Source organism: Hemiscyllium ocellatum, chromosome X (genome assembly GCF_020745735.1).
Source record: "Hemiscyllium ocellatum isolate sHemOce1 chromosome X, sHemOce1.pat.X.cur, whole genome shotgun sequence".
Taxonomy (NCBI): Eukaryota; Metazoa; Chordata; class Chondrichthyes; order Orectolobiformes; family Hemiscylliidae; genus Hemiscyllium; species Hemiscyllium ocellatum.
Window position 1 is genome coordinate 20010013 of NC_083453.1, and position 9186 is coordinate 20019198.

A 9186-nucleotide genomic window follows, 5' to 3' on the forward strand; every position below is an offset into this window, starting at 1 on the left:
TTAGGGATCAAAGGGAATGGGGAGAAAGCAGGAACTGGGACTGAGTTGGATGATCAGCCATAGGGTGGCATGGTGGCTCAGTGGTTAGCGCTGCTGCCTCACAGCACCAGGGTCCCAGGTTCAGTTCTAGCCTCAGGCGACTGTCTGTGTGGAGTTGGCTGCTCTGGTTTCCTCCCACAGTCCAAAGATGTGCAGGTCAGGTGAATTGGCCATTCTAAATTGTCCCATAATGTTAGGTGCATTAGTCAGAGGAAAATGGGTCTGGGTGGGTTACTCTTCAGAGGGTCAGTGTGGACTGGTTGGGCCGAAGGGCCTGTTTCCACACTGTAGGGAATCTAATCTAATCATATTGAGTGGTGGAACAGGCTCGAAGGGCTGAATGGCCTACTCCTCCTATTTTCTATCTGTACCTTACTACGAGGAGGACAAACCTACATTAACTTGATTAGCAAGTCCCAGGACCACACCGCCCCGTGGCCCAACATCTCAACTCCCCCTCCCACTCTGCCGAGGACATGGAGGTCCTGGGCCTCCTTCACCGCCGCTCCCTCACCACCAGACGCCTGGAGGAAGAACACCTCATCTTCCGCCTCGGAACACTTCAACTCCAGAACATCAATGTGGACTTCAACAGCTTCCTCATTTCCCCTTCCCCCACCTCACCCTAGTTCCAAACTTCCAGCTCAGCACTGTCCCCATGAGTTGTCCGGACTTGTCCGACCTGCCTAGCTCCTTTTCCACCTATCCACTCCACCCTTTCCTCCCTGACCTATCACCTTCATCCCCTCCCCCACTCACCCCTTGTACTCTATGCTACTCTCTCCCCACCCCACCCCCCTCTAGCTTATCTCTCCATGCTTCCAGCTCACTGCCTTTATTCCTGATGAAGGGCTTTTGCCCGAAACGTCGATTTCGCTGCTCGTTGGATGCTGCCTGAACTGCTGTGCTCTTCCAGCACCACTAATCCAGAATCTGGTTTCCAGCATCTGCAGTCATTGTTTTTACCTCGCTTTTTTTATCCAAACAGACTTGTGCAATCCATTTCTTCCCTTTCAAGTTAAAGATGGCGGAAAGGTTTGTGTGCAAATCAGACAGAAGGCGCTTTTAAAAAAAACTCTGAAATGAGAGTGAGCACTGAGTGCCGATATTCAGTTAGCATTGTTCGACATAAACTGCAGCAGGGCACCCTAAAAATGGTCGAACCGTGAATGCGGCATCCATGCCTCTTTCAACACTTCCCGATGACAGCGGAGAGCAAAAATGCTGTGAATTCAGACGTGGGGCCGTGCAGCATTCAGCTTGGGAGATTTTCTGTTTGCAAGATGATCTGGTCCCTGTAATCCACAGTTGACAGAAATCACTGTGAGATCCGCTGCGTAGCCCAAGCTTTCCCTTGGAGCTGAAAGAGCAAATTCTTCCGAAATTTGTCACAGTCTCACAGTGAAATGAAACTGTGTTTCCTTCGCAGTCAACAGCAACTTATTCATGAGCTTGGCTTGGGTTTATGTCAAACTTGAGGAATGGTTATACAAGCCCAATGTGCATTTTAATTATCCACTCCATTATATAAAAGTTCAGCAAGTTCAAAAAGGAAATTGGATAGAAACACGATTGAAACAAAAAGAGTTGGCAAGGGGAAAGAGTCTGGGTGATGGAGGGGACCGATTCGACAGCTTTTTGAAAAACCCAGCAGAGGCACGATGGAACAAGTGGCCTCCATCAGCGCTGAGTCGATGATAGCTTGTATTTTCCACCCAAATGTAGAGAAAGAACAGCAGCATATTGACTAATGCTTGAAAGGTACATGTCCCAGTGTTGGCAAGTTCTTTTCACTCTGCTTTAATAATAAGTTTTCACTTGTGTCGGATTTACAAGACTGAGTGCACAATGAGTTAGAAATGGCTTTTCATCATTTTAGAGGGGTTAGTTCAACTGACTGGGAAGGTTTGACATGAACCTAGTTCCCATCGGAAGGGAGACTGTGACTCAGGCCGATATCGGAAAGGCGGGAGTTGAGAATGTACTGTTCTGTGGGAACTCTGGGGCATTAAAAGAATGCCCCTCTGTCTGTTCTGCTGCTTCAGAAATGAAAATGGAATCATGTCTCGGTCTCCAGGGCCCCACCAGCCAACTAAAAACAGGCAGATCCACTGTTCTTCACTGCAGTCTGCAACATGCTGCTGTGCACAACGCAGCAGCCATCTTGGCCTGCAGACCAGGCAGCACCCACGACAGATTACTTTGCAAGGCCCTTTTCAGACATTCATTCCTGATGAAGGGCTCTGGCCCGAAACGTCGAATTTCCTGTTCCTTGGATGCTGCCTAACCTGCTGGGCTTTAACCAGCAACACATTTTCAGCTCTGATCTCCAGCATGTGCAGACCTCACTTTTTACCCTTTTCAGACATTCTTGAGCAATAAGGAAAGCTGCTCTGAAATTGCAAGTCTCTCTTTCAAACAGAGTCAAGCTCACTCCCAGGTCAATGCCCTGGCACAGAGTCACTGAATTGTTACGGTGTAGAAAGAGGTCATTCTGCCCATTGTGCCTGTCCTGGTTCTATACCCTTGTGTCAATATTTTCCCCATACCCTTACACCCATTTCTATCCCAATAACCATCCAATGCCCCTCTTGAATACTTGAATGGAACCTGCCTCCCCCACATTCGCAGGCAGCGCATTCCAGACCCTAACAACTTGCTGGGATAGAAAGGTTTTCCTCACCTCCCCCTCATTTCATCCGTTTCAATCTCTGCCCCTCTCATTCCTGTTCCTTTTCCATGTGGGAACAGCTCTCCGATCTACTCTATCGAACCCCTCCCCCCTCTCTCAGATCTCCCTCTCAGCCTTCTTCTCTCCAGGGAGAACAGTCCCAACGTCTTCAATCTCTCCTCCTCACTGAAGGTTCTCATCCCAAGAACCATTCTGGTAAACCCCTTCTGCCCTCTCTCTCTCTCTCCAATGTGTTCACATCGTTCCTATAGTGTGGAGCCCACAACTGGACACAACCCTCCAGCTGAGGGTCTAACAAGGGTCTTGTACAAGTTCAACATCACCTCCCTGCTCTTGTCCTCTATGTCCCTATTAATAAAGCTGAGGACACTGTGTGCTTTATTAACTGTCCCCTCCACCTGTCCTGCCACCTTCAATGATCTGTGCACAGATACACCCAGCTCCCTGTGCTCCTGCACCCCCTTTCGAATTGTACCGCTAATTTTAGATTGTCTTTCAATGTTCTTCCAACTAAAGTGCATCACCTCACACTTCACTGCATTGAACCTCATCTGCAGAAGGTGGTGCGTGTATGGAATGAGCTGCCAGAGGAAGTGGTACAATTACAACATTTAAAAGGCATCTGGATGGGTATATAAATAGGAAGGGTTTAGAGGGACATGGGCCAAGCGCTGGCCAATGGGACTAGATTAGGTTAGGATATGTGGTTGGCATGGACAAGTTGGACTGAAGGGTCTGTATCTGTGCTGGACATCTCTCCACCCACTCCACCAACTTGGAGTTCCACACATTCTCACTCACAGTTTGTAAAACCTTCCAAGTTGGAGTGTGTTTTATTGTTATGTCAACTTTTTGACTCCTTCAGGTTCAATCCCCAGTTGAGAACACAATCTGGACATTTTGCCTGCGGTCACGATCGCTTCACTTGCTGCTTGCTCAGGAGATGTTCCAGAGCAGGCCTGGGGTGGCTTCCACTCTCTGTCACAGATATCACTGCCTCGATAACAACATGAGCCACCGGTGTAGGCCATAGAGCCCTTCGAGCCTGCTTTGCCCTTCAGTAAGATCAGCTCCAATCTCCCAATGTTTCCCCCATGTCTTTCGTACTGGGACTAAACAACAATTCAAAGACAAATTCTCACATGTGGGCAATGGAAGAGTAAGAAGGTGCAACCAGAGGATTGGTGAGGCCATTTTGGAAGACTGTGCTCAATTCTGGTCTCTCTGCAATACGAAAGATGTTGTGAAGCTTGAAAGGGTTCAGAAAAGATTTACAAGGATGTTACCAGGGTTGGAGGATTTAAGCGATAGGGAGAGGCTGAACAGGCTGGGGCTGTTTTCCCTGGAGCGTTGGAGACTGAGGGGTGACCTTATAGAGGTTTATAAAATTATGAGAGGCATGGATAGGGTAAATAGACAAAGTCTTTTCCCTGGGGTGGGGGAGTCCAGAACTAGAGAGCATAGGTTTAGGGTGAGAGGGGAAAGATATAAAAAGAGACCTAAGGGACAACTTTTTCACACAGAGGGTGGTACATGTATGGAATGAGCTGTCAGAGGAAATGGTGGAGGCTGGTACAATTGCAGCATTGAAAAGGCATCCGGAAGATGAAGCGTTGAGAGGGATATGGGCCAAATGCTGGCAAATGGGATTAGATTAGGTTAGGATAGCTGGTTGGCATGGAGAAATTGGACTGAAGGGTCTGTTTCTGTGCTGTATAACTCTATGACTCTGAAACATGGTGGAGTGAAAAATGGAGTAAAAGGTACTGGGTTTGTGGATTTAGTGAGTTCCTTTTCCTTGAACTCAGTTTAATCAATTAAACCCCTTTAATCTTCGCACCTCCTGTTTTGAAAACCCAATAAATTCCTTTGTTGCTGATTAATGTGCAGTTTTATAAACACTGTTTCCCTGAGGGAATGGGAACAGTTAGAAGCCAGCGCTCTGTGGCTGACTAGGGAATCGAGCTGAACATTGTTTTGGGATGAAGACAAATTTTTGGTGCATTTTGACAATATCCTCCTGGAACACTGAGCCCTCTGTCTCAGTGTTACAGCCTCCAGCTGCTCCCACAATGGCTTCTCTGGCCTGGCCCCCTTCCCTCCATCAGAGGGAGCTGGGAGATTCACATCGACACAGAATTGAGTCCACCAGAGATTCAGGTCAGTACCAACCTTCACCGTGCCCTGTGCATCCTGCTGCTGCCTGGCTGTCAGGCTGTGGGTACAGTGCCTGGGGCTGGCATTTGGTGCCTCCATCTGGGCAGGGATGGGCCTTCCCGATGCTCGGTGCTGTGCCAGTTCTCTGTGCCAACACACAGCTGTTTTCATGGAGGGCAAGGGAAGGGCAAAATAAATTATCAGGCAGTGAAGGGTCATTAGAAGGTGCCTGGGGGTGACCCGCTTACTGCACAAGTAAGAACAGTTCCACATTTGAATGAAATTATGAATCAAAATGAACTATTATCGTAGACAAAAAAAAACTTACTCTCAAACACAGAGCCTCTGTATCGCCTTGTCAAAAACTGACGTTACTTTAAGCTGACTTATTCACTCAGGGGATGTGGGCGTCACTGGCTGAGCTACCATTTATTGCCCCGTCCCTAGTTGCCCCTTGAGGAGGTGGGGTGTGAACTGCCATCTTGAACCGCTGCAGTCCATGTGCTGTAGGTTGACCCACAATGCCCTGAGGGAGGGGATTCCAGGATTTTGACCCAGCGACACTGAAAGAACGGCGATATATTTCCCAGTCAGGATGGTGAGTGGCTTGGAGGGGAACTTGCAGGGGATGGTGTTCCCGTGTATCTGCTGTCCTTCCAGATGGAAGTGGCCGTGGGTTTGGATGAACTTTCCAAAGCAGTCTCTTAGTTTCAATCAGGAGATTGGCAAAGCTGGTAACTTGGTGCAGGCTGTGGGGCACATGGCACTCACTTGCTGGGCACCTCCTTATTTGCAGAATCCAGAGAAAGCAGATGATGGCCTGTTACCGCCGCCCAGACCAACGTGTGGAGCAGAGCAGTATCTTCTCGCTATTAGCAGCAAACTGACAGCCTGTGGGCAACACCTCGAGTGCCAGGGAAGAATAAATCCCTTCAGAACCACAGTACACCTCAAAGTGCTGCACACTTGCTGCATTAGTTTGGGAGTGCAGGCATATGGTACCTTGCGCACTTGCAAGATCCCACAAACAGTAACCCCTCACAGCAAGATAATCTGCAACATCATGGAATAGGGTAGGTTGGATGGGTTTCAGATTGGTTTCACAGGTTGGTGCAACATCGAGGGCCGAAGGGCCTGTACTGTGCTGTAATGTTCTATGTTCTATCAATTGAGGGATAAGCATTGGCCAGGACCCCGTTCATTTTTTGCAGGAGGGTCCTGGGGCCTTTTACATCTACAGTCAACAGGGGCTTCATTTTTGTATCTGATCTGAAAGACTGAATGTACTGTGCTGGGGCCTTAGAGTGGAACATGAGCTCATCTTTAGTGATTCAGAGGCGAAATATTATCAACAGAGTCATAGCTGACACAACACAATGCACTGATTACCTGTGACTGTGAAAAATTTGGAATATCTTCAAAAGATCTCTTTCCACACGATAACGTATCCTGAAGTGCTGTTTGACTGTGAAGTCGGCGAAGGCAGCAGCCATTTTAGAACTGCAAGGTCTGACCAACAAGCGAAGAAGGCTCACTTAACATTTCACAGCTAAAGAACAAAGAAAATTTACCGCCCAGAAAAAGGCCCTTCAGCCCACCAAGCCTGAGCCGATCCAAATCCACTGTCTAAAGCTGTTGCCCAATTCCTAAGCATCTTCCTAAGTATCCCTCTGCTCCCCAACCTACTCATGCATCTGTCCAGACGCACCTTAAATGAATCTACCTTGCCTGCTTCTAGTACATCTGCTGGCAACGCATTCCAGGCACCTACCACCCTCTGTGTAAAATACTTTCCACATGTATCCCCCTGAAACGTTTCATCTCTCACCTTGAGGATGTTTCCTGCCTGCTTGATAGTCAGCAGCGATAAAGCTGAAACAAAATATTTGGAACCTGTTATTGAGAGCTTCCATCTCAGAGCGCAGGATTCAAGTCAATCCACATACAACAACCTGCTCTGAAACCCTGCTCACACGTTGACTGCCCACATTTTGACAGCACCGTGAGAAATTCCACCACAGCAGCCAGGACTATCCACAAAGATTTAAAAAAAAAACCCACATGCAAAAAAAAAGCAGTCACCCTCTGGTCACCCTCAGATTAAACTCATCAGTAGGGGTCTCTCTCTCTTTCAAGAGAGCAGCTTATGGCTTTTGTCTATAAAAATCATTCATGGGATGCGAGCGTCCCTGGCTGGGCCCAGCATTGATTGCTCATCCCGAGTTGCCCCAGAGAAGATGATGGTGAACTGCTTTCAGAAATCACTGCTGTAGATGGACTCTCTCTTTGAAAGGGGTGGCACAGAGTCAGTGGGTCAAGTAGCCTTCTAAGCTGTACTGTTATGCTTCGATGGAGAAACCGAACCCCAAATTCATCCAGACATCCCATTAAAGAAAAAATCCAATGCCCCTTAAAAAATTTGAGCCCTTCCACACTCAAAAAAAATGGTGACCACCCTAGAAACAAAATAATGTTTTCCCATGTACTAAAACCCCAATGTATAAACCTCAGAGTTCCTCATAAACCTCATGAGGTTGGCACGGTGGTTCAGTAGTTAGCACTGCTGCCTCACCGCACCAGGGACCCAGGTTCAATTCCATCCTTGGGTGGCTGTCTGTGTAGAGTTTGCATGTTCTCCCCGTGTCTGAGTGGGTTTCCTACGGGTCTTCCGATTTCCTCCCACAGTCCAAAGATGTGCAGGTTAGGTGGATTGGCCAAGCTAAATTGCCTCATAGTGTCCAGGGATACATAGGTTAAAATAGATTAGCCACAGGAAATGTAGGATTACATGGATGGGGTGGGTCTAGGTAGGATGCTCTTTGGAGGGTTAGTGAGGACTTGATGGGCTGAATGGCCTGCTTCCGCACTGTAGGGATTCTATGAACCCTAATGTAGGACTCACAAAGAAATGAATCTCTACTTGTGTAAAACTTCCAACTGCCTACTCCAGCCTCTACCTCATGTATAAGCACGTAGAACTTGACAATGTATGGCTTTGGGTCGTGAGTGGGGTGCTGGAAAAGTCCAGCAGGTCAAGCAGCATCTGAGGAGCAGGGGAATCGACGTTTCGGGCATAGGCCCTGCATCTGGCCCTCATTCCTGATGAAGGGCTTCTGCCTGAAACATCGACTCTCCTGCTCCTCAGATGCTGCCTGACCTGCTGTGCTTTTCCAGCACAAAACCCTCGACTCTGACCTCCAGCATCTGCAGTCCTCACTTACCCCATTGGAAGGCTTTGGCCTCAATCATCTGAATCCTCAAGGCCGAGTAAGGTTCACCTCCTAGCAGGCCTTTATGGGTCCAGAACGTTTACAGAACTCAGGGCTATGGGCAAAGATCAAAACCTCCTGTCTGCATAAGTGCATCAAAACATATTGAAGAGATGCAGCAGAGGCCTCTCAGATTGAAGGAAGGGAGTTCACAGTCCATGTCCCAAGCTTATACTCACTGCCAAGTAGGTTGCAATTTTCTTCAGGCAAATTGGAAGCAACATTCCAAAAATGTGCTGCTTTCTGCTAATCCTTTGAAACATTACAGTCTGAGATTAAGCCAGCCACTGGTTGCTGCTGGAGGTTACGGGCCTAGCTTGTCGAACTTCCTGCAGCCGTGTTTGCTTGTGTCGGTCTCTGAACATCGCAACATTGTGCCTGAGTTCCCACTGTCGCCTCAGAGCATCCTGTTTCCTGGCGGAAGCTGGGGAGATAGGTATGACCTTGGATTCAGCCCTCCCAGAACATAAACAGGGAACATGTAGGAATCAGACTCGTTCTGAATATGAAGAAAGCAGAGCCTGTGAGGCCGGTTAGCAGAACTGAGGAGTGCCCAGAAAATGAACTATTAAAGACAAGCTGTTGAGAATTCTGCTATAACGCCTGTTTCGTTAACACGATTTTGTTGTAACGCAGTTGACGAATTGGGGGCACTGTTACTCAAGGGCAAACTTTTAAAACGTGTGTTGGTTGTAACGCAATGATGTTGCCAACACTTTGAGTGCTGTGTCTAAAGTGCGATTTTTCTATAACAAGAACACAACCATCACGTTCTAGAAGAACTACCTGGCGATGGTAATGACCAAATATGGGTGAATATAGTGTGATCTGATTGCTAAATTGGACTCGTCATCGTATGATTGAGTTATACTTGGCTGTGGCAGGAAGACTTCACCAATGTATAACTAGACATTGTGTGGAGGTACCGGTGTTGGACTGGGGTGGACAAAATCAGAAGTCACGTGCCCCCAGGTTATAGTCCGACAGATTCATTTGAAATCACAAGCTTTCAGAGCGCTGCTCTTTCAT

General features: G+C 47.8%; 1 long non-coding RNA gene across 1 annotated transcript; it reads right to left on the reverse strand.

Moving 5' to 3' along the window:
• Window positions 1-6288: 6288 nt before the first annotated feature.
• LOC132805850 (uncharacterized) lies at window positions 6289-8403 on the reverse strand. The gene is made up of 3 exons (XR_009640964.1): window positions 8110-8403; window positions 6717-6760; window positions 6289-6397 (listed from the first exon to the last, which is right to left on the reverse strand). It is a non-coding gene; the product is annotated as an uncharacterized LOC132805850 (long non-coding RNA).
• Between the last annotated feature and the right edge of the window lie 783 nt (window positions 8404-9186).